We start from the raw sequence: 27,715 nt of genomic DNA, 5'->3' as shown, positions 1-27,715 counted from the left end.
TACCCCTGATAAGTGTAAGCAAGGGGCTTGAGAGATAAAACATTTACAAGCAGGAGCCTGGGATATGAACCATTTACAGTCTGCCTGTGTCCATTAGAGATATAAGTGCCAAGCAAAGGGTGAACTTCATGTTCCCCATCCAATTGTCCAGGTTGCACTTGAATTCTGTTACTGAGTAACTTTGCTTCACATAGCAAGTGAATTGGCCTAAGGAACTTTTTCAGCCAAAACCTTGGCCATGCTTGAAGATACTTTCAAATTATAACAAATGTCTAAAGCACTAACTATAGGGCACATGTATAAGTGTTGTACATGCTTGAACGAGAATAACATTTGGTTCAACCCATTAAAGGTATAACATGCTGACATGTAGGTAAATTAAATTAACATCTTGACATACAGTTGGGCTCTAATGCCTATATGTTAGAATTATGTGTTACAACTACCACAGACAATCCATGACAACTCTAACAGTTAGCTGCAGTTTATCTGGAAATACAAACGTTATGTATTGAGTGAATAAAACCTAATGACCAGCAGCATGTATAATACTATATGCACTTCCTTGTAATTCTTAGTTCCCTGTAATTATATATATTATTTTCATGGATCATTAAACACCATTCATTCCATATTTTAATACTACATATAAAATGCTGCTTTCTTATTTATTACTGTGGAATCTATTTTATCATAATCACATGCAAAGAAAATATACATTATAGATTATCAAAGCATCCTTTTATAAAAGTTGAAATTATATATTCTTTTACCTTCCACCCTTTTTCTCACTATGTTCAACTAGTGGGTCACTACCGCTTTTCTGTTTATTTTTTCTTTTTCTTTCCTACTTATTTTTCTTACTTAGACCTGCTGTAATTAATGCACTAATAAAGCATGAATTACACAGTCAGTCTCTCCGTCAGATATCGATCACTATGCTTGGCACTAACCATGACAGGAGTTAAAATAGTTTTGAAGAGAAGCAAACTCTGCAAAAAAATGTAGACAAACAGGCCTCATAATTAGTCAACAAAATTACCTTGTGTTTCCTTAAAGAAGCATGTTGTTATGTACCTTTTACAACTGTTATGTACCTTTTATAGCTGCTAACGGTCATATTCTCATGAACTTACTAAGGAGTGAATTCTTCAGGAACTGGGATTATTATAAAATATTTCTTAAGCCAAATGACTTCTACATCATGGAAACTGTCAACAGCTGTATGGCAGCCAAGATGAGAAAAAGATTTAATAAACTAGAGATTAACTAGATTTTTAGATAAATTGAGCCTATATACTGTAGGATAAAATTAAGCGTGTTAAATTATAATTATAGACCATCAGAACCAATGCAGACTCCAAAGTAAAGATTATATTAGGAATACATTGCAACTGTCAAACCATTAGAAATCAGTGCAGACCCAGATCAAATGTGTTATATGATTATATTATAACAAAGCAGTCAAATGCATTTCTGCAGAATTTCAGCACCAATTTTAGATATATGCGTCTAGCTCAAGGAAACAACAGGTGAAGGGCATTACAGTACTGAAGGTATGTGGAGAGTAATGTATGAAATACATAAGTAAGGACTCTAGGAAGAAAGCAGAATGTCATGAACATTAATGTCGAATGCTACTGACTGTTCTTAATAGGTAGAAAAATTAATAAAATCTTTGATATCTTATTACAAGCTTTATTAAACATCTGCTGTGATGTCACTGTAAAATGACACACTGATTTAGGTGGTGACAATTAACACAAGAAAAGCACCAGATATATTCTCCCATATTCTAATGGGAAAAGCTTATCCTTTCAGAAAGTAGTCCTTCCTGATGACAAAAGCACACACACAAAGTTTCAGGAATGTTCTTCTACTAGATTACTATTGTGGTATTTATATTACTAGGTAGGTTAGAAATCTTTTATTATACAGTCACTGAACAATGTCTAAAATCAACTTTCTAATGGTAGCTGATATGCTTCAGGATGATGCGAATCTTGAGTGTACAGCCTCAGTTCTCACATAATGCATCATTTTAAAGGAACAAACTGTATCCACATTAAATAAATGTTTCTGCAGTGCACTAAAGACTTACTCACTTCTCCACTGTAAAAACTTGAATTATTACTGTGAAGATATCAGATATAGACATAGACTAGTGACATATTTTCCTTCACCTCCATATGTCAAAGAGATATAGCCACATAGAAGTTATTTTCTTCTGGATACGTTTCCCCTTTTGAATAACAACTATCAAAACATCCCTACCTGACTCAAGGTCATTCATTCTCTAGTGGTAGTGGATCCCCATATCCAATAGGAAGACAGCAATTCAGAGAGGCCATCATTCAGGAAGACACTGGGTAGTTTGTGCTGCTTTCAGCATCTGCACAAGTCTTTAACACCAACATAGAGTGGCTGGACTAGACATATCACTATAGAGACTGATAGTGCTTGCTCTTATGTACATACTAATGAGGGCTAACATCAGGTTGTGGCTTGGTGAACCATAAACCCACCCCAGGATGCACAGTGCAATGCATCCCTCCTCTAAGTATTTTTGCTTGCATGCTCTACTCCATCATCCACCCAGAATGATCATGGTCATCCTCCAAAACACATGCCATCAAGTCCTGAGACACTAAAATAAATTCAGATCTCCTGGAGCCTAGCCAAGGCATTATCTCTCTTTGCTATCAGTGCCTTCATCCACACAATTGAATAAAATGTTGTCCATTAAGGTCATCAATGAGGTATCTAAAGGAGAACGGGATTATCCATCTGCATTCTGTCTTGTGCTTCTAATCTCACATTCCCTATCATGCATTTTTGGATATATGCTTCATTATGATTTTGAGTTATAGGATCATAGGAAGTTGATAGGCTAATGGCCCTAGGGCCCTTACAAGCTTAGATAAATTCTTACCCTTACTTCCATGATCAACATCTATTGCCGCTGTCCAAGAGGGACACAGGTGGAACCCTCGGGGCTAATTTCCACTCACCTATCCAATCATCCAGATTGTGTTTGAAGAGGGCCAGTGAGGTGCTCTGCTTGACATGAAGTGGAAGTTTGTTCCAAAGGTGTGGTAACCTCTAGGAGACAAACCTGTCCATCCAGCAGGGAGTCCAAGGATCAGTAATACTTACATGACCCTACTTTTATTGCTAGCATTTTGGCAATCACACTTGTACTCAGTCCTGCTTTTATCTTTGTTTTTCCAGTTAGACAAGTATAGTTTTGAACTTCACTCTTTTAACATCATTTCGTCATAGATATACAAAGTATTTTTGCTTGTCTTGTTAAAAAGTACCACCTGTTTGACAGGATTATCCACACCATATTTATGAAAGAGCTGAACAAGGAGGGAGGCAAGATCATCAACTTTCAAATTTATGAAATTCCAAAAGTTGCAGCTGAAGTAAGTCAAAGTGATGACCACTGAAATGTTGATAATACATAATAAATATCAGTCCTTAAACAGATTGTACTATAAAACTCTCTTTTTTTTGCAGGAAATTTGGTCTAAGGCAAGGTCCAATCAGATGCTGACCTCACAGTCATTTCCAAATCAGGCCATCACACACACACACACACACACACACACACACACACACACACACACACACACACACACACACACACACACACACACACACACACACACACACACACACACACGCCAGAAAAAAAACAAGTCCAAGTTGCATTCTTTATGGTGACCCATATCGTAAATTAACTAGACAAAATTAAATTTATGTATAATCAGAAGGAATTTGTTTGTGTCTAAGCAGCTCCTGATGTAGTGTCAGCATAGATAGTGATGCCCCTCAAAACTAACCATCATGGATACAACAATGTGATCATTAGCATATCAATATTAGTTTATAGGCCTATCATGCACAATGATAAAATCCTGACTTCAGCCCAGACAACTCATGTTTGACTAGCAACACAGTTGTCTAAGGGAACCAAGAAGGAATGATGGGAGTGAGTGAGTAATACCACATTCCACATCCTGAGTAGGGGAAGCAGCTCAGCTTGCTGCCCTGGAAACTCTTGCAGGAATGCAGGTGAATTATCTGCAACAAGGAACTTAGCATGACCATGGTGGATAGTGATGGAAAACTTAGCCAGGAGGCTGCATACTGGTGATAGCATATATACACCTCTCAGTAGCAATAACCATGGAGCATGTAAACATGTACTCGCACACACTCAGACTTGTAGCTCTACATATAGTCACACAGGCAGCAACACATAAATGCAACTGAATGCACCCTATCATTCACTTATAGGGCTTTGGTTAAATGGCCCTGTTTGTGTCATGGTAATTTGCAGTTCAGAGACTATTTATGAGGGAAAAACTACTTTATTGGCTGATTTGTGTGTCTCCTTATTGTCATTAATTACTACACATGCTAATCAGCACTTTTCTGGGGTAGTTTATACTGGCAACTGATGCATCATATTAGCAAAGGCACCCTCTTTCATTTGCTCTCCTGCACACATAAAGACAGATGGCTAGATCCAACCTAAGGAGACTTGGGCAGCTGTCTTGGGACTGGTGATTGCTAGGAAAGCAGCTTAAAAAATACAAAAAAAAGTCCATTAAAATAATAAACATATGCTCTGTTACAATATAATATTTCAGCATGTATGTATTTGCAATTGTGATCCTAGTCAGGCAGGCAATTTATTTTTGTTTTCCAGGAAAAGGGAGTGGGAATTTTTTATTTTCTTTTTTCTTTTTTCCCAGCAGGAATGGCAGTAAAATATTCATCTATTCAATTTTAATAGATTACTCTTGATTTGTAGATTGTGCTCTTGTGTGTGTGTGTGTGTGTGTGTGTGTGTGTGTGTGTGTGTGTGTGTGTGTGTGTGTGTGTGTGTGTGTGTGTGTGTGTGTGTGTGTGCGTGTGTGCATGTGTGTGTATTCCCATGTGTGTGCTTGCGTGTGTGAAATGCCCCAGTTAGGGAAACTGTCCTGTTAAATAACTTGCTCAGACTTAAACCCTGAACCTTCACTGAAAGAGGCAAGAACCTTAATCCTCCAAACCAACTGCCAGGCCCCCAAATCACTGAGGATTGCAGTCTATAAGTCATTGAGATACACAGGTTTTGGCGACAGTTTATTTGACACTTCGTGCCGATGGGTGAGGCTATTAGCTGTTTATGAGCTGCTTTCTGTTGTAGATGGTTTAATTCTATCAGCCTTCACTTTTCTTCTGTATGACCCTGAATTTATTTCTACAGACAGTACTCATATCATGCTCTTGGACAGTAACACTTGCATTGTGTTGGCTGTCCCAGCCTGTTAGCAACTGTGTTACGCATTTGTCTTTTGAATTCCTGCACTTACCACATAAATGTCAATTAGTACTTCACAGTATCATATTTGAGTATGAATCCAGCACGTCTCTTTTAGTTTAATGGATTGCCAGATGCTTTTTCACTAAATTTGAGTTTCAAGGGAAGACGTTTACTGTTCTCATGCTAAATCTGTATTCAATGTGAGGGTGTTGTTTTGTTTAGAAAATAGCTGTCAGTGTATCTGTAAGATATGAAATAAAAGTTTTAAGTGACATCCACATCTCTGGGATTATTGTGAAAGTATACAAGAAAATAGTATGCACGCAGGTACTGAAGTTGGTGCTGAGGTTAAGATTGCAGTCTGTAGTTCATATATAAGGAAACCGCTTCAGTACTTAGTAATAATGACCATCCCTACTGGCATGTCTAAAGGTTAGTTCCCTGTGCTTTCTGTTATTAATCTGGTGAACTTGGACATTCTGAGACAGTGTCACAACTGCCTCATGTACACAGACAACCCTCTCCTCTTACCTCCCAACACTCGTGAGAGATGCACTTATATATCCAAATTGGAAGCCATACACTCTCAAGCCAAGACCAGTATAGCTGGTCAAGAAGAGAAGTTCAACACCTGCACCACACCACATGCAACACATATCTCTCCAGAACACCCACCATCACAGCTCTCACATAAAATCATAAACCACACACCCACCTTCACAGAGGCTCTCAATAGAAATCTACCCAAACAGCAGAGACCTCCAAGTCAGAATGCACTCGACCACCACAACACTGCACAAACCGCAAGACACATAGTTCAACTACACAGTGTGTCCCTCAACCTAAGCCTCTAAGGTAAAACAGCTTGATCAATACACTAATCATAGGTGACTTGATAGTGAGGCACACTGATGTCCCACTCACTAGGTTGAATAAGGAGAAGGTAACAGACAGCTGTCTATCAGGTGCCAGAATCCTGACACATAACACACACACTCAGGTCACTCCACAACAAGTACAAGTATGATTCTGTCACTGTCAGTGCGGGTGTGAATGACCTGAAATGTACCTCCCTGGACTACATGAAAAGAGACATGGAGGAGCTCTCAGATTATGTGGCCAAAGCAGGTATGACCTTAGCCCTGAGCAACATCCTACCATTGTCCAAAATGATACCACAGTACAAGCAGAAAATGATTGACTTCAACAATTGGCTAAGTTTCTGGTATCATTCTATGGGTATCCAGTATCTGTCTGCTTGGGATCACATGATTGACAGACCTCGATGCTTTGGCAGAGATGGCCTGTATCTGCCACCCCAGGTTTCTGGATACTGGCTAAGGTTCTTGCCACCCCAATAGTTCCTTTTTTTAGGTGATGTTACAAAGGCCAAATTACCACCGTAGCAGCTTTAAATAAATGCAATCTGAGGGTCATGCTGCTCAACGCTAGAAGTCTAAATCTCAAGATGCACTTAGTCGAAGCACTCCTCAAAATGGAGAACATCAACATTTGTGCTGTAACGGAGACCTGGTTTAAAGCAGCAGAAAGCACCCCTGCGCTACCAGGCTATAACTCATTCCACACCTTTCGGCCCCAGAACATAGACCGAAGCTCCAAAGGTGGTGGTGTTTCCATATTCCTAAAGGATATACACACCTCCAAACTAGTAGCCCAGCATAATGCATCTGAGATACTTCAGGTACAAATAACATTGGGTAAGATGGCGATTCAGGTCATAGCCTGCTATAGGTCCCCAACAATCTCCCAAGACTCTCACTCCACATTCCTAAGCATCCTGGAAACTACTAGTGTCCAACCCAACACTCTCATTCTAGGTGAATTCAACTACCCCTCCATCAAATGGGAAAAATACTCATGCACCAATACACTGGCACAATGCTTCCTGGAATTCATCATTTCCAATGCCTTGGAACAGCTCATTCTTTCCCCCAATAGAGGAAGCAACATCCTTGAAAAGGTTATTGCTAACATGGACAACTGCTGCTCTATACCAATAGTCAATTCTTCTCTGGTTAGATCCGACTGCAAACTAATCACCATGGAAATCCACATCTCACCCACACCCCGTACAAAGGTAACCATCATGAAAAACTTCTCCAAAGCTGACTTTCATCTCTGAAAAACAGAGGTGACTAACTTCATGGCACCCATGTCAATGGAAAATAAAAGCTTGACTGCTGAATCATACACCAATGCACTGTATGAACACATACATAAATGCATGGAACTAGCCATACCCACCAGAATCAAGATGCTAGCCGCCAAAAAAAGGAAGCCAATCTGGTGGTCCTCTGTCATTACTAAACTCTACAACAGAAGGAAGAAACTGTTGCAGAAGAAGGTGAAGTCCCAAGACTGGTAAAACTCCTTTATTACCATCAACAAAAAGTTGGGATCCCTCATCAAAACCTCTAAAGCCAGCTATGAAGGCAGAATTGCGTCAGACACTAAAAACAACCACAAAGCCTTCTATAGTTATATCAGAAATCTCAATTGCAATACCCAAGTTTGCTTTGAGTTACTGCACAATGGTACCTTCTATACTGAGCCAACAGATATTGCCAACATACTGGCCGACAGAGTCAGTGCCAACTTTACCCCACTAAAGCCTCAATCACAATACAGGAGGAATGCCAGGCACCCAGCTTTACTGCAGCACAGGTTAAAGTGGCATTGTCCAAGGCCAAGAATACAGCTTCCATGGGACCTGACAATATCCCCGGCTGTGTTCTACATGAACTACAAAGTGAACTGGCACCACATCTGTGTGCCCTGTTCAGTCACAGCCTCACCTCAGGTTTTGTCCCTACCGAATGGCACACTGCTACAGTCATCCCTTTCCATAAAGGGGGAGAGACTACAGACCATGAGAATTATTGCCCTATTAGCCTGATGAGTCTGATATGTAAGACTATGGAGCACATCATTATGGACCTAATTAACAAAGATATAGGGAATCTCTAAACTCTAGATCCCACGCAATTTGGTTTTGTGAAAGGTAGATCATGCCTGCTCAACCTGGTTGACTTCTTTGATTCAGTCACCATAGCTGCAGATGAGGGCAAGGCAGTTCATACAGCCTACCTTGATCTGGCCAAGGCCTTTGATACCATTCCCCACTCAGGAATTATTGATAAACTCACCAAACTAGGCATCAACCCCTATATCACTAGGTGGGTTGCAAACTGGCTTACAGATAGAACCCACAGTGTGAAAGTAGTGGACTCCAAGTCAGACTGCCGACCAGTCATGAGTGGACTACCACAAGGATCAGTCCTGGGTCCTCTCCTGTTTGGCATCTACTTCTCAGAAGTCCAGGCCAACACAGAGAAACTCTGGCTAACCAAATTCACAAACGACTGCAAGTTGGGAGCCATTATTAACTCCCCAAGTGATGTAGACATCCTACAGAAAGGCCTCACTGAAACCAATGACTGGTGTCGACTTGAAACCATTGCCTTAAGCTTAATGCCAAAAAATGTGTCGCCATTCCCTTTGGGAAAAACTCACTTCCCGCTAATTACAACATTGACGGGAGCCCACTGAACACTGGAGGCATTATAAAAGATCTGGGGGCACAGGTTGACAGCAACCTTTCCTTCGACCACCACATTGCCACTGTGGTCAGAAAGTCCTTCTATCTGGCACATCTCATTACCTAGGGTTTTGCATCCAGGAAGGAGGTCATAGTCTCTCACTATTCTTCCCTCATTAGGCCAGTCATTGAGTATAATTCCCCATTTGGCATGTACCTCACTAGACACATGCATCAGCTGGAAAGGCCACAAAAATACCTCACAAAGAGGATCCTAGGCCTTAAACAAATGTCCTACATGGACAGACTCAAAAATCTCCCGCTATTCTCTGTCTCATATCATCTACTAAGAGGCAATCTCTGCTTGACTTGCAAAGCCATGTCTGACCCAGCTCTTTTAGAAATGCTACATTTAAAGAAATCCAAATCCCTCTGCACCACATGCTCCAGAGACCTCAACCTCATTACCAGAATCAACAGAACATGCTGGAGGGACAGGTTCATAACTCAGAGATTGCCCATGCTCTGGAATAGACTACCCATCCATGTCAAGCAGGGCACGCCACTAGCCCTCTTCAAGAGAAATCTTGATGAGTGGATGGGAAATAGAAAGTTCATCCCGGGGATCACTGCAGTGGCTCTACTTGATAGAGGCATTGGGAACTAATGTCAAGAGGAATGATGCCAGGGCACTTCTATGGGCTAATGGGCTAGGCTTGTAAAGGCTCTAGGGCCATTAGCCTAGTACACACCTGTGAACCTATGTGATACAAGACTTGATTCCTCAGCCCCTGTTTGTCTACCATGTGATCTTGAGCAAGTCTCTTAACCAGTAATTGCTCCCAGGTCACTAGTGAAAAAGGAATGTGTCCATTGGGCCTACTTGGTTAACAAATACTAGTATTGTGGTATTTGAGAGAGACAGCCAAGTAGTGGGATACTAGTAAGGTTATTAGGGGTCTGACACATCATCTTGCATAGGGCCTCATTTGTTCATGATTCAGTTAGGTTGGCTCTGGATGTGAATACTGTGACAGTGCAGTATTATTAAACATTCAAATAAGTCAGAACTGTACTGAGTGATGTCAGATGGGATAGCTATTCTTGATGACAGGTAAGACATAAGCAGGTCAAAAATGAGATGTAAATGTCATGCAAGCATGTAAGCACCCTTACCCCAAAAAACAGTAAGTTGTATACAATAAAATTTCTGATTTTTGTATGACTTGTAGGCAGGGGCGGCTCGTGGCATCGGGCTGCCGGACTGCAGCCCCCTCAGCTAGACAGCTGAGTACTTAGTTTATTTTTTTTTATGTTAAAAAAAAAAAAAATGAAATCTGTTCTTAATACTTTAAATTTCGAGTCCGCGACTTGAAATTACGCGCATGCGCATTGTGCGCTTCTATCGCAACAGCATTTTTTTTTTTTAAGTCTTGCTGCAATGTTTTCATTGCAGCCCGGAGGAGCAAAGAAGGCATCATTGTGATGCCCAGAACTCCCCAGAAGTCTATGCAGTTGAGACACAAACCGCATAGACATGGAAGGGGCTCGGACTGCGACGTCCGCAGGCACGTCATGACGTGCTTGCTGGGCAAATGCTGCTGATTGGTTGTCGCTCTCTTCCCAGGCTTTATGGGCTGGGAAATGAGCGAGAATCAAACAGTTGCAGCAAGTTTCGGTTGTGGACTTGACTTGGTGGATGTATTATTGCTTGGCGGCCTTATTTCGTTCGCTGGATATGACACAGCAGCAGAAAAAAAAGAAGAAGTGCAGAGTTTCTTCTTGGTGTATGTATGTGTAACACAGTATTTTTATATAAATAAACGTATTAAATAGTTTATGTAATGGATGAGTCAAAGTCTCTAACTCATTGAGATCAATTTCTTAAAGTTTTATGACCAAAAAATATACATATTACCAATATTTGTGTAGGATACCTCATAGCAGTATGCTTTAACAGGCAACATTACCTAAAAACTATGTAGATTGCAGTAGGATTCTTGGTTGTTTATATTCCATGCATTTGCTGGCTGCCCTCCTTCAGTTCACAAGGTACTTTAAGGTAATATGCAATGTATTGAAAAATAACAACTGCTGTTCTGATTGATTGTTACTGAGGACTGATTCACTCCAGTCTGTTTCTACAACTGTCAGCTTAAGAGCTCATCATACAGTTTTAATAGGATGTCTTTTTTTAAAGTTCATGAATTCATAGGTGCTTATTGTGGTGGGTTTAATTGCATTAATGTTGTTAGTCTGGCCATGGGTATAATGTTTAAGTGCTCTATGTGCTGGCCTTGCTTGCTTGAGTGCAGATGATGAGTTGCTTTGTGGACCACTTTCCAGGTTGCGGCAAAGAAGCTTGCTAGCATTACATACTATTATTTGTGTGAAATGGCCTGCTGGTCTAGTTGCCACGATGCACACAGGTTTGGTGCTGAACACTGGCACCAGTGTGGGAGGCTTGCCACAGTAATGCCTTGAAAGTGAAGCTGTTCAGTTGTTCTGCACTAAGCTGTTGTAGAACAGCACTGTAGCCAAAAGGCAGTCTTGTCATGTGGCCAAAGCGATAATATACTGCAGTGCCAGCTCATGGCCTATATGTGGGGGGGCAGTAATGTTATAGCAGTATAATTCTGTACTCTGATATAATCTATGCCTTTTACAATGAAGCGGAGGGGGGGCAATATGGTTAAAATGCACCCCTGAGGTTCAGTCAGAGTATATTTGGCTATATTAATTAAGGAAGTGAACTGTGTGTGTTTGGCTATATTAACTAAGGAAGTGAACTGTGTGTGTGTGTGTGTGTGTGTGTGTGTGTGTGTAATGCCCCAGTTACTATATACTGGTGGCTAGAGAACAAATGGTGTTGGGTAGAGATACTCAGGCTTGAACCCTGTACCTTGTATGCAGGTGTTAAGGACCTGAATTCCCTACCCACCACCATTTGTAAAACAAATTGCAGATTTTTGCCTCATATTTGATCTGATCTGTTCCTCATAATATCTGTGGTTTCTAAATGTTGCAATGCTTGATATTTGATGGTGCAGTGGTAGTATTGTTGCTTTATAGCTGCAGGTTCTCGGGTTTGATTTTTGGCTGGGGTGCCTTCTTTGTGGAGTCTGCATCTTCTCCCTGTGTTTGTGTGGGTTTGCTTTTGTGTCCTCCCATGTTATAAAGACATGTCTGCATTATTTCTTCCTGGGCCTCTGCTGAATTTTGTTCCAAGTCAGATTGTCCTGATTAACAAATGTTAAATAAAATTGACAGGCATTTGAATTTCAGACTTCATATTCTTCAGAAAATACATAGTAACACTACCTTTTATTCTAGCAATTTTCTAAGTTTATAAGATGAATATTTGAAATTTGTCCTTATTTTTGGGACTGTATTACCCCATTATTGGCTTTGTCCAGGTTTTTTGTGCTAAGGTTGACAACAATGGCAAGAACTGATTTCACTGAATGTCTGAGGGCTGTATTCCCTCATTACTGGGTTTGTCCAGGTGTTTTGTGCTAAGAGGTTGACAGCTATGGTGAGAACTGAATTCATTAAATGATAGCCATTTAAGTTTCAGTCTTCCTCTCTTTCACAAAGCAGCTGATATGGCGTAGTGGTATGTTGCTCTGACTGTTTTGCACAGGGACCTTGGCAGTAAAATGTATGGTGGTAACACAGCATTTTTCTTTCACAAAGCAGATGATTTGGAATAGTGGCATGTTGCTCTGACTCTTTTGCACAGGGACCTTGGCAGTAAAGTGTATGGTGGCAACACAGCATTTTCTACAACTTTCCAAGATTATACAAGCAATGTTTAATGTGTCCCTGGTTTTCGGCCTTTTGAGCCCCCCCAATAAATTTGGCTTTTTCCAGATTTCTTGTGCTGCGAAGTTGAGATGCAGTTCAGTATTGAGTAGATTTTACAAGGAGCTGAGAGCTGCAGGGGAAGAGAAGTTTAGTGCTGCTTATGGAAAGTCAGCTTGCAATGTTAATAGCACAACAGGTTGTGTACTTGCATTTGATGCAGAAGGTTGTTGGTTCTACTCCCACAAGGGATGAATGCTGCTGTACTGAAAAAGTTAAGATACTAACTATGAGCCTGTTATCTGTTTGCCATCCATTTCCTATTACAATATTACTAGCTTATCATTTTTAATGTACTATAGGCAATTTATTCCTCAGGGGCATCAGACACTTTATTTTTCGATGAATCCATGAAATATAAAGGTTTTTGCTAGCAGCAACCTCTTCATTAGTTACAGATTTATTTAATGTGGAATTATTTAGATGACTTTTTTACCTCAGAGATTGTGCATATTTACTGATAGTGGTGGACTGTAGAATTGTGCATATTTACTGATAATGGTGGACTGTAGAAGTCTGAGTAGACGTTTTTATGATGGAAATGTTCTGAATTGGGCAGATTTGTCATTATTGGTGCATGCATTTTGTTTCATTGTTTACTGGAAAAATGTTCAAAACAATAGGAAGGTGTATCAAAGAGCACATGTATGTTTCATATGCAAGTGGCCTATGATTTGAAAGCAGCCCAGAATTAATATTTATCTGCCACTGGTAAAATGTATTTTCTATGAATGTGGGTTTCAATGCTGTTTCAATGAATGTGAGTTTCAAGGGCAGAGAAGTTTTAATGCTAAGTTTGTTTAGCAGATGTCTTAGTGTTTGTGCTGTAAAATGCAAAATAAAACTTTCAAATGAAGTCCAAATCATCATAGAAGTAAATCAGTATGCACATTAGTGTTTATGGTAAATGGAGTGAAATAGCCAAGTAATGGATCATTAGAATGGCTGCAGGAGGAGGCTCCATTCGACCATGATTTTGTGAGGGGAAGGGCGGCAAACTTAGACAGCCCCAGCTGAACTATACCTCCCAACTGTCCAGATTTTCAAAGAATGAATAGATTTTTCTTCTTTTTTGGTTTGTTCCTCATAAACTTTGTGGCAAATCATTTAGGAATTAAGTCACTAAATAATGACACACTGAGTTTCAGACTTCATAACCAATGCATGCTAAAGTAAGACTTGTTCTATCAACTAGTACTGTTTATATGTTCCCCCAATATATTTGGCCTTGTCCAGATTTATTGCATTAACAGGTTGAGAGGTACATGCAAATAAATTGCTTTATAGTATTAGGCATAGCCAAACCTCTCAACTGTCCCTGATTTTGGCTTAAAATGTTGCTCTTCTCCTAATAATCTCTCCGCAAAATAGCAATTTTGGAAGAAAACATGGAGGGTTTACAATTAAGAAATAACTGTAATCATAGTTATTACTTTTATTTCAGAAATGCATGTAGATTCTTTTATTTTGTCAGCTGCTCAAGTTAGCAGTACTAATATTAAAGTGTCCCTTCTTTGACAGGTTCCCAGCTGTATTCTGTGGCTGTTTTATATTTTTACATCACATTTTTGGTCCATTTTTCATAAAATTGTGTTTTTTTGGCAAATTAGTGACAAATCATTAAAGACTGAAGTTAGAAAATAATGACAGACATTTGAGTTTCAGATTTCATATCATTCAGAAAATTCATACTAATGCAAGACCTATTCTTATTATCTTTCTAAGTTTATAAGAGCAATATTTTTTAAATTTGTCATTGTTTTTGGGCCTTTGTCCCACTTCTTTGTATGGCTTTGTCCAGATTTCTTGCTCTGAGGTTGAGAGGTATGACAAATGTGTCAGGGTCATCACAGTCAGCCAGAGACATTTCAAATTGTGACATACTTGTTGCACCCCACTCCCCCATGCAGTGACTCTGGATGTGTCGAAGCAAGGCAATGAGTAGTTATGCAGTGTAAATGTGCAGGGTATCCCCCATCCAAGTTAGACACAAGTACTAGAGTGGCTTTCTCATCTGTCCTTGATTTTTGCAGAATGGTCTGGTTTCTGTCATATTTTTTGTACTGTTAATTTATGCTTATTACTCAAAGTGCCTGTTGCTCTGTGTTTAAGTAACAATACTTTAATGACCATCAGGTAAGCTTGGCTGAGATTGTAAGATGCAAGTAAGCTTGTAAGATGCAAGTAAGCTTTAATAAGCATACTGTTAAAGAATTGCCAACATTGAAAGCCTTTCTATTGTTGCCATGTAGAGAATACTTAACTAGATAATGTATAAGCCTTGGGTATTGAAATGCATATGACATATTTGTAATAAAGGACAGGATTACATTATTTTAAGAAGCTCATTACACTTGGAGACTTCCAGTCATCTCTGCAGGCTTTACCCATAAACTAAACAGAATGCCAATCGTGTGGTCCATAACCTGTACAGTAATCATTTTAAGCAATGTATCTTGAGCTTATTTCTTGTTTGCTTTTCATTTTTTACTTTGATCATGTTTTCCCCATGAAACAAGTAGATAGTTGTCAGGCAGCAAGTCTTTTTTTGGATAAGGAACATTTTTACAAGTGGGGGCATCAGAGATTTCTACTTTCAGCATGTTACTTGGTACTTTAATAAAGCTGAAATATAAATTATAATTAGAACTGCAGTGCAAGAAGTGGTTTGAGTTGAGTGCTGCTTATTTTTCTTATACTTGATTTTGACTGGCATTCCATTAATGTATTTAAAAAAGTAATTTATTTTTTCATGCCTCACAACCTTTTTGTTTCCATCTAGATATTAAGTAAGCTGTCATGCAGCCAATGCATTGAAATATTTTTATTCTTCTACACTTCATTTTGTCTTGATTGGACTCTCATAATGATTGGTTTGGCACCCACGGCAGTGTATTTAGTTAGTTTTTTGTGGTTTTGAGCATAGCTCCTCCCCCTTTCTAGTTGGCTGCACCACTTTCCATTGACCACACCCATTCAGCTGTCTCCTGCAGCCCCCCTTTGATTTGAAGTCACCAGCCGCCACTGCTTGTAGGTTTCTGAAATAAAGCTGCTGCAGTACCTATATTGCATTTAAGTGTGTTGCTTTATTCATTGCATGAAATAATGAATTAATTTTTTAATAGGCTATGGTTATATAATACGATATGTAATCACTTTTGCACATTATTATGTTTTCTCTACAAGACTGGATTGTATAGGATTTTAGCATTTAGTAAAAAAATGTTACTCTGGCATTTAACAAAGAGGACTAAACATATAGCTTTTTAATGAGCTGCTTTGTGTGGCAAAGGTGCAGGATTTGAATCTTTCCACATTTCATTTGCCTGTTGTGTGACATTGAGCAAGTCATTTAGACAGACAGTGCTGTGGAACAACTGAGAAGTTGGTCTAGGCTCCTTAATAGTCTCCAGGACTGCCTGCTGACTTATTATGAAACTGTTGACACTGTTTGTCAGCCATTCCCTATTGCATAGCTGATACAGTTCAGGAAATGTTATGGAAATATCATCAGCATGACACTTTTTTTAAAGGTAACCTGGGCAACTTGATCTTCAAAGGCAGCAGGTACTTAGCTGAAGCACTGAAGTGCAAAGTTTCCTGCTAGTTCTATTTAATGTGAAATTATTAAGATAACATTTGTAGAGATCATGCTTTGGGCATATTGACTTAGGATATTTTATTAGGTGATTAATATTTGTTAGATCGTATAAATACCCCAGGTTTCGATACAATCCATGTAGGCTCCATGTAGAGTCTACACGAAATGTACCTGTGTACATGACCATGGTTCCCCCTTGGCAGTGCACCATGCATATTAATCATGGTGCGTTACCAAGGGAGGTCACAGTAACACTGATATTGAATTCATGCAAGCAGCAGTATAGAGGCTGTCCCATACTTGTGGTCTGTCCAGAAAAATCCTGGACAGATGGTAAGCATTGGACAATATTCTTTTTAATGCACTCTGCTATTGTATAAATATTATTTTCTTTCTTTTCTTTTTTTTTTGTTTCTTTTCTTATTTTTTTTAATCTGCCTGTTTGCATGGTGCGGCATGGTGCTTAGCGATGCCAAGCTACACTTATACATACGGAGCAGACATCTGCCATATATCTAAAAATAGAAACTGGATGTAATCAATTGTAGAGTTTTTGCTTCTGCCTGCTTGCACAGTGTGGAACAGCAAGGTGCATAGCAATGCTAACAGGCACCTTAGTAGTTTATGTGAAGATATTGTGGTTCTCTCTACTATCTAAGTGACTAGATATGTTAAGTCATGATCTACAATGTAGTAGGTCCCAGGCCGAGTCATGAGCAATCATACCTTTTACATTTACTGCTGTAAAAATATGTGAGGTGACTGGAATACCAGATAATTTAAAATAAAAAAGTGTTACATTTAGAAAAGCTGCGCAATGCTAAGCACCACTTAAACATGGTCATGGTCTATTACAGTTTGTACATTGCTAAGCTCCACTTAAACACAGTTGTGCAAGTTTGTGCAACACTCAGTTTCACTAAAATGGCATGTGCAATGCTAAGCAACATTGGCACTTTTTTGAAAGTTACAGTATGAAGTGTAAGGGTGGGAATGCAGCCTATATTAAGGCCAATAGATGTGAATTTGACACCATTCATCGGAGTCTTCACTTGGCTGTTGATATGCCTGATGGTGTTGGATAGGGAGCTCACTTTCCGGCACAGAAGTGGTGTGTGCAGGAGTCCAGAGTGTTTGTTGGACTCCTTGTGAAAAACTATGAACCCTGGCTGCTGCAAGGCAATTACCAGGCCTCAGAATGTAAGGCTGAGGCCTGGGATTGGTTGGCTAAACAACTTACCAATGTACTGTTATCCTCCACACTGGTGACCAGTGTCATCACCACTATGATGACCTGAAGTGTAGAAAGAGGGTAATCTTGGGCACCTGGGTCCACAAAGCTTGGGCTGGGCAGACCCCACAGATATGTAAATATATTTGGCATTACTTTAGAAATGTTTAAGCTGAATCTATGCAAAACTGGTATGTATAATCATTTGCTTCCCTTACAACAGCTGCAGAAGACAGGACTCACAACGTCTAGTCCCATGCAGGGCATCTGGCCAGGATAAGGTGTGAGTGTGGTAAGTAGGGAAACATCAAAGTAATAACCTAATGCATAATGCACTGTCAAAATAAATTATATACAGAGTTTGCAGTCATAACAGTCAAGTATGACATACCTGGGAAATGTAATATGTTTAGTAATGTGTCACTGCCTACCTGAAATGGTAAAGCAAGTTAAATCAAGTAAACATGCATAACTGTGTAGTATAACTTACAAACATCAGTTGACGTTGGGGTCTACCCAGAGTAACATTCAATATTCTGCTCTGTTCAATGTGTGAAATATGCTATAGGGTGCACTCAAGTAATAACGAGGGTATATGGGTTATTTCTTAGAAGTCTGACACAGCAGTCTATGCTGTACATGCCAGACTTGAAGCAACAGTAATCAACAGATTTTAAGGAGTGATGGTGCTGTGATATGTATAGTTTTCAAACAAATAAGTGCTCACTATTCTTATAGTCACTGTATGTATGTCCTAATCTGAGTCCAGTCAACTGTAAAAAGTAAATGAATAAAGACTACAGAAAAAAAACTTTCTAAAATACATGCAGTGCAATACCCACAGTAAGGTTCAAGCCTGTGTTATTGCCATTTTGTGTCAAATAATGCTGTATATTCAACTCACTCAAGAAACAAGGCATATGGATAAGATAGCTGAAGTTCTGGCCAAATATCCATGTGTGTCAATGCCAGATTTTAAGGTACATTATTAGTAACAATAAAGTTTATATCAGGATTGTGCTTCGATAAGTAATCTTTTCAAACAAGTGTGCAGTATGCCTGTATTCACTGCATGTGTGTTCTACTCTGACACCAATCAATTGTAAAAAGGAAATAAATAAAGACTGCAGAAAAAAAACTCTCTGATAAATGTAGTGTAATACTCATGTAAGGTTCAAGACTGTGATATTGCTATTTTGTGTCAAATAATGCTGTACATTCCTCCCACTCTAGGAACAAGGTGTATGGGTAAGGTAGATGACGTTCTGGTCAGATATCCATGTGTATAAGTGTCAGATTTTAAGGAATGATATCAATAAAGTGTAAAGCAGGATTTTATCTTGATAAATAATCCTTTCAAAAAAGTGTGCAGTATTTCTGTATGCACTGCATGACTGTTCTAATCTGACATCAGTCAACTGTTAATTAAGTGCACATTTTCCCTGGAGTGATAGCTTGTGTGTACTAATCCCATGGTAGCCAACTAAGAAATCACTGGCTGTCTAGTCTACATTAACATACCTCAAAACTGTCATGATTTTATGGAAGGAAATGACTAATGCGCCATATGCCTGGTTCTTGATTAGCAAATAAATGACTTTACTTGGAATGCAATTTATTGGCAAATTATTTATCAGAACACATTGCTACTTATGCATGAGCACACTATGTGCAACTGTTCCCTGTAGTTATGCCTCTGTACTACCATGTGTTGGAGCTTGGCCCATACTGTCCCATGCTAACAGGTTGAGAGCTATGTACATGCAGCATCATCTATACAATAGTTGCATTCAGTGTACTCACAACTAAAATTGTACATATATAGAAGTATGTAGTAGTAGTAGTAGTAGTAGTATGTGTAGTAATATTACCTGTAAAGTTACTAATGATATTTTTCTCTATCTCACTCCAACCCTTCTTTTCTTTAATTTATTAATGTTTATTATTATGATTCGTATTAATATATATTTTTGTAACAGCCTCTTATGCTGGCCTTACATACAATTTCATATTGGTCTGCTGTTAAAATCATTTTATTAATATTACTAACTGTTGTTTTCTTTACCGTAATCTTTCATATTTCATTTGATTACTTATTATTATGTTGTATAATATTAATAGTAACATCTGTTTGGTTATATTTATTCACACCTTATGTTTGTATTTATTTTCTACAGCTCAACAATTAAGGCCAATTCCTGGTGATCCACCTGCCTTGTCTCCCCTGGCTATGGCACTGGGGCCAAGTACATCTGGGCTGCAGCCTCGCATTGCCCTCTCTACTGCTCTTGCACTACCTGTGGCATTGGATAGTTTTGCAACACAGGCTGGGGCTGGGGACCCCTCTGGGAGCAGAGGTGGAGGGGTGATTTTGTCACCAGTGAGGAGCTGCCAGGTATGGTGAGGGCATTGTTGCATCAAACTGTCAGTGCATGCCTATGCTACATGGAGAGCATGCTGTCCATCCTGGTGGGGCAGCCTAGCTGTGGGGCAGTGAAGGAACAGTGTTAACAGTCCCATAGGTGAGGACTTAAGTTGCACTGCTGCCATGTCTGATGCTCATGGGACAGGGATTCCACAACACCCTCCCTATCCAAGTTGTTCACCCCTCTCTTGTGTCACACACCAACCCTGTCTGCTGTCTTGTCTGTCTTGTCTGTCTGCAACAGCTTCTTCAACTCTCTCACATGCACCTATGTCCCTTATCCAACATTCCACTCTCACCATAAAAAAAAATAAAGGGCATCTGTCCCAAAAAAAAAATTCATCCCATACATAGCTCTCCATTCCACACATGTCCAATGGACACACTTAATTTGTTCTAATTGGCATGAGAATAGACTGCTTTGTCCTCACCCCTCACTCTGGGCGTGACAGTCCAAATTCAGCTAAAAATCTGTTAAAATGCACAGTGTTGCTGTACAACAAATGGATAGCTATCGTTCTGTCCTACACCCTTCCTGCACATACCTACCTGCCTTTCACTCTATTACCCTGCTTGCACCCCATTTCATCACTGTACTAGCTCTCCACTTTTCTTTTCTTTAAAGATTTTTTGTGTGACACACCTCATCGCTTATCTATGCTATACAGCACTACATTGATATATTTGTTGGAAAAGACATTCATCATGTTCAAAAAGTACAGCTGCACCCTGTTTTAAACCCAGGACCATCACTCCTACAGAACAGTGGACCAACCTGCCACACCACACACACCACACAGCTATTAATGAACACAGGTGTTTTAATCAAAACGTATTAACACTCAACTTCCTTTCATTGAGCATATTTAAGTGATGCTGTGCATAAAACCACACAGTGCAAATCAGCTAAAAGATTAACAGAAAAATAGTACTGTAATTGGGACTCTAACACAGAATACATCAGTATAAAGCCATACACATAAGAATAGCTGTAAGTGGGGTATCTAATACCAGGTAATCCTGCAATTCTGTAAACAACATGAAAAAGTATACTTGCTACAACATTAATGGAAAAATAGAATTCTGACTGGAACTATGGTAGAAAAATACAGTACTCTAAAGCCATACACACAATAGTATGCGTAAGTGAGGTAAATAGCAGATAACTGTGGAATGATATCTACAACATGTACAACTAGCTGACGTTCTGGGCAGATATCCATGTGTATAAGTGTATCTCAGTATGTCAAATGCAATGAGCGCATTAGTTTCTGGTACACGTGGTCCTGGGTTCAACTACAGCTGTATCTGTCACTGATAATACATTTATGTGGACATCAACATTATAAGTTGTGATATGTATGTCTGTCAAATCACCTAGTTATCCACCCAAAGTAGTACAGATGGAATGTCTGCTTATAAATAATATCATTCAAAGACCTACAGGTAGGATCATGCCTACCTACTCCTATTACAAAACTAGTAAGTGCAGGGAATGCCAAGTCATGCATTCGTAGGAATTCCGAGAGGACTTTGCAGTATTTACTGAAATTGCGACCAAGTAATATCAGACTGCAGCCCACAATGATTTGCTAGTGATATTGCAAACAACCACAGCTACACAAGCAGCATACATATATGGAGGTTGTTCTAGACACAATGGTTGCCAGCACACACGTAACAGGGGACTACCATGACAAAACACGTGACTTGGCAGTTGCTCAATTGTGTAACATAATGGTTAATGGATCCCCTACCTGTTTCTAGGACACGCAGAACATGTTGTCTGTTATTCTACTATTGATACTTTGGCTAACATACTTACTGGAGTCACATAACCTAATTTTCAGTAGGCTGTGTTCCCTCTATCTGGCTCTATGTATACAACAAGGCTGTCACAGGTCACACAATTACTCTTAAGTCTTGTTCATGTGCAAAGTATTGACCTTCTCTGCCTATGCCTATTACCTGCCGCATCAGATTCAGCTTCAGCCTGTAGCACACACATTTGTACAGTATCTAAAAAGTAGCTGCTACAGGCATTCTCTTTGCAATGATGTAGTATCTTTATCCCAATAATTTCCACTCCAACATATGAGAAAGGGGTTGAAAACTACATTGATCCCTTATGTCTTGTTCAGTGATTGCATGGGATTGGCTGCTTATATTGCAAATCAGCTGGGCTGGCTGCAGTTAGCATTTCAGAAGCACAGAATGCTTCACAGGCAATCACTTGATAATTAGAACCATATTAAAAAGGCAAACATCAATTTAGTGGAATCATTGTGTGTGAGAATAAGCTTGCAGTGTGAATTGGTTGGCACAACATTCATATATCAGTACCTTTCAACAGAAGAGAATTGTACTCCATCAGGTATGTAAGCATTTTTTTTTCCAATATAATGCATATGTTTGAATATACTTAGGGGGAGTAGGGATTACATCATTAAGCCTTTCTTAGAACTGTACTAATGGCATGTCACTGACATAGGAACTAGAGTACAGTAAGGATAGAAGGGTCTATATTAGAAGAGCGAAGTGACAAACAATCTTTTGTTGACACTTAAAGCTGAAGTCTGAAAAGATCGAAGTTACGGAACAGCGATTGGCGAAGCCCTCCCCTCTTTATTTTGTCTTTATAATTTTTTTTTTGGAACATCGATTTTTTTCCCTGGGAAAGAAAATTGCTGTTCCATAACTTCAATCCTTTCAGACTTCAGGTTTTACGTGTCGATGAAAGAGCATTCACTCTTAAGTCACTTCGCTCTTCTAATATTGACACAGGGTAAAATGCTTACTGGTAATTCAGTGCACTTGTCTCCTGGTGATTTCCCATGATAGCTGTTGTAATCGTACACTGGTATTGGTTTGCCATGGATATTGATATATATATTATAAAGGGGTGTAAACCCTAGGGGCCATACTGCAATGGACTCCTGTGTTGGGTGTGTGATCATGCATTAGTATCCATCATGGCACAAACTGGAATAGCTTACTATTGCTACTATCCTACTTGCATCTACACCCTTATATATTTGCACACTGGTGAATATGACATGTGTCATCAAGCAGTGAACATTGCTAGCAGTCCTTTACTGATGTATCTCTACAAACTGTAGTCCCATGTATGCGCTCCTGACATGTATCCCCATTTGCTTGTCTTTCAGGAAATATGTATCCCTGATGCCACAGCCCTTTTACAGGTGCAGATTATGACATAATTTTGGAGGCATTGTATCAAAACCATCACTGCTGCTGTCCAGGGGAGGGCAAACAGGGAACAACCGGCAGCAATGTGGCCTAACCTGGTCCATGATGTAAATGCTATCAGTCACCATAGCAGGACATATGAACAGGTGCAGCACTGTGCCACCAATATGATCACTGTTGTATATGGAAGAGCAGTGGATGAGATCAGGGATCATGGTGCCACTGGTGGAGGGAATGCAACTGAACAGCCACTGTCAGCCACTGAGGAATTGCTCGCAAATTTAGGAACACAGTACAGCTCCAAGGCATCAATCACACAGTATGTTGTGGATGTGAATGCCACAATTTCCATGCAAGTGGAGCATGCAGGTATGCTGAGTTGGATCAGCATTGGAATGTTGTAGCATTCAGTGTATCAGGGTGTACATAGGTTTCCATAGGTGGCACATATTTTTTTTTGGAGTGGAGGACATTAGCAGCACTTTGAATGTCATGGTCAGATTGATAGCAATTAACATAGTAGCTACTGTAAATGTGGGATCTTTGGGCATATTCCCTGTTATAGTGCAACATGTGGTGCTCTTTACATTACCTCTCTCTCAAATTTCCATAGGTCCATCAGGAAGCAGACAAGGTTGTGCTCCTTTTTCTGGTATGCACACTTTTATTTTGCTAGAGATGTAGATTTAGTGCAATGTATTAGCTAAATTGTTATCCCAGGCCTAATGGCTGGATCAAAGTACTGTCTGCATGATGGCCAACTGCACAGATATTTTCAGACTATATACATTGTAGACTCATACCTATGCCTGTAGGCATGAGCACATTGATAAATTTTCCAGTATTGTCAGGACATTACAGACTTCCATATGTGTAAAGTTTGCAGAGTTTTGCCAAATGTTAATAGTGTATATCATTGCTGGCCATGATATTCATGTTTAAAGAGATTTTATTTACAATAACAACATATGTTTGTTAGAAAAGAATGTCCTCATGTCCTACTATACAAGGCTGGGGGTTAAATAAGTCTGTAATAGTGACAGCAGTGTATACAGTGTAACATATATTGCAACATAGTACTGCAGAGCACAGTAGTTCAATTATTAATGTACTCATTTTCCTTTTTATCACAGGTGTGTGTGTGTGTGTGTGTGTGTGTGTGTGTGTGTGTGTGTGTGTGTGTGTATGCATATATATTTATATATAGAGATATATCTATAGGGAGAGAGAGAGAGAGAGACAAATGGTGACAGGTATGTATATGTATATGCATATACAGTCATTTTGAGCAAGGACCAACAGAATTACACTCTGCTTAACTAGGAGCAACAGTATTACACTCTACTTAACTAAGCGTATTAGCATGCCCAGTGGCATTTTCACTACTTATACATTGACTCGAGCCCACACCTGCCTGCACTCCAGTCCAGAATTTTGTGTGCTACACAAAATGACATATATCCCTGTTTATGCTCTGCTGCACTTCACTTAAATTGGCTACGACTTTCTGAAGTTGTCTGATGTAATTAATATGTGACAGAGGTTAATAATATTACAACAAACACAGAATGACAGTTTGTAAAACACAGTGTAATAACACCACACATCTAAAAGAAATGGATAACTCTAGATTAGAATCATGAACACCATCACACAAACTAATTGCCCTAGTCCATTGAGCCACACAAGAAGCTTCACAAGCAGCACTCATTTATAACACAAACACCTGCATAAATATGTACATTGTTATTCCTCCATTAAGTAAGACATACAATGTATGATCAGTTTCTATGTTACTGTCCTGGGACTGAATATAATGCTGATAGAGCATTGATGAGCTACTGTTACAGCAGTTACAAAGGAACACTGCTGTGCTGGGGGTGGGGGAACAACACTTCATTTTGTGCTGGGATAAACAACAGTGTGACTGTCATGTAACCCCACTGTTGAACCTTGACTGATATTTCAGTAATCTGTTGCAATAGAACTACATGAATATCCCATTCATGAGGCCTAGTACATAGTAATGGAAACATGATAGTGGAATGGGTATCTGAAGTCCAATGTGGATGTTAGTTTTGGCCAAGTAGCCCACTGCATTTACTTGCATAATGTACCAGATCCATACATACAATGCCTTTACATCATAATCCTAACGAGTACTGTGTAGGTTATGGACTTACCTTGCAAAGGCAATAGGTGACATAACTGTAGTTCAGGGCTGACTCTGTGAGATATAAGCAGTATACAGCCAATACATGGATAGATACAGGATGTGTGGATTGCTTGGCATCTATTTTAATTTCTGTACATGAGTAGGATAAGGTGTAAGTCCCTAGGGTCCTGGGTTGTCAGTGAATGTGCTATCCGTTGTCTCTTTGCCAAAGCCAGGGCATTCTGAGCATGCCCATATCTGCTTACAGGGACATTTGCAGGGGGTTCCTCCTCCTCCTGTGTATGTGGCTGTAGTGACCTAGGCACTGGTGGGAGGCTGTGTATCTCTTCCCTTTGCTGATCCTAATGCAGCTGTTTCTGCAGGATCAGACTGTGTAGCATAGCACATACTGTGAATATCTGTGCACATGTGGCTGGGGAATACTGCAGGGTTCCACTAGCTATATCTAGGCACCGGAATGGTGACTTCAGAAGCCCAAACACATGCTCTATGATGTACCTATAATTTGTGTGTGCCTCATTATGGCATTCTTCTGTGGGTCTGTGTGCATTTCTGATGGGTGTCAGCATCCACAGTTCCAGGGCATAGCCAGCATCCCCCAGTAAATGGCCATGTGGGATGTCCCCCCTAGCAAACATGTGATACAGCTGTAATGTGTGGCAGATATGGGAGTCGTGATAACTGCCAGGGCTGCCCAGCACATACATTCAGGATAATCCCCTGGGCATTGCACATGACCTGGCAATTGATAGAGTGATACTTGTTGCGGTTATATTAGATTCTACCCTGCTAACCAGGTGGTGCCTTGATGTGCGCATGTGTGCAATCTATGACACCCAGTACTTAAGAGTAATGAGCTACATTAAAGAAGTGTTGCATATTGCTTACCCTTGCCTCAGAGGAGAGGGGAAAAGATATGTGCTCACTGGCATGTGGTAGCATAGCACCAGGAACTGTGGAGCATCTTAGATGGAGATGCCTGTGACATCCCCATCATGTCCCCAGGTGGTCTTTGAAAAGTACCTGTAGCTAGTATCCTAAGAACCACATATACCTTGATTTATATTGGGATGGGTTCCCCTCTGTTAGCTTTGGCTATGAGTTGAGGACGGCAGAGCTCAGTGAGTTCTTTTATATGCCCTTCCCCACCTTGTAGTGCTGTGCAATCTCCAGCTCATGTAGCTTTTAGAAGGTCACCCTGGGCCTGAACACTCTTCTCTTTCTCAGCCTAGGCCTATTGTCAGCAGCACCAGCAGCACTGACTTCAGCATCTAGCACAGACAGATGTAACAGACCTGCAGCAGCCCTTAGCATTATCTCAGTTAAAATTCCCAAGTCTGTACTCTAGTGATCCAAAGTATTGGGAGAAAATCACAATGTAGGGTGTATGCATACTTTATACAGATCTGTTTTAGGTTCACTATGTGTGATTGGTTAATTAATATCCATTTCACCTGCCTAGATTGTAATTAACATCATTTAATGGCATTACTGCTTTATTGCTATCTGCTTTTCATTCGTTGCTGCCTACGTCATCACTGTCATGTGAGTAGTGTGCCGTGCAAACATATTAAGATGTGTGCCATGTAGCACAGCATAGCTTATGTTGTTGTTGTTTGTCTTTGCAGCTTTTCTGGTCAGGGGTCGCCACAGTGGAACTCCAGTCCTCTAATGACAGGCAGTCGATTTTTATGATGCTGAGTTGCCAGCCCAATGCCCAACCTTCAGCGAAGGCACGCCCATTCATGCATGTCTTTTGGAGGCCACTCGACTGCAGGGAGGACATGCAGACTCTACACAGAAGGCACTCCAGCTGAGAATCGAACAAGAGAACTCTTGCTGTGAGGCAACAACGCTACCTCTGTACCACCGCGGCTTTACAAAAGTCAAAATTAATAACTGAATGTATCCAGTTTTAATTTCTTGCTGTCTACATCATCAGTATGATCTGGATGGTCTTTTCCATGTGTGTGTGTGTGTGTGTGTGTGTGTGTGTGTGTGTGTGTGTGTGTGTGTGTGTGTGTGGACTGGCCCACAAACATGGACACCTGGAATTAAAAAATTCCTAAAAACGAATGGGACAGCTCCCCCGCTGGCATCAACATCCAGCTGAAATATCAACATGGTGTAGGAGCCTACACAAAAGGGATCTGAGGACACTGCAGCTCCTTTCACTGATTCAACAAATTCACCTCATTTGCATACATACCAGTGCTGACAGCCTGGTACCTACATGGTTCATAGCTGTATGACTTAGACAACAGCACCAATATACCATTGTACGGACTCAATGCAACATTTCTGACAAACATTATAAAATGCTTTTTAT

This window comes from Protopterus annectens, chromosome 4.part0, assembly GCF_019279795.1.
Source record: "Protopterus annectens isolate FY-2018-M chromosome 4.part0, PAN1.0, whole genome shotgun sequence".
NCBI lineage: Eukaryota > Metazoa > Chordata > Ceratodontiformes > Protopteridae > Protopterus > Protopterus annectens.
Note: the sequence above shows the minus strand (reverse complement) of the source record.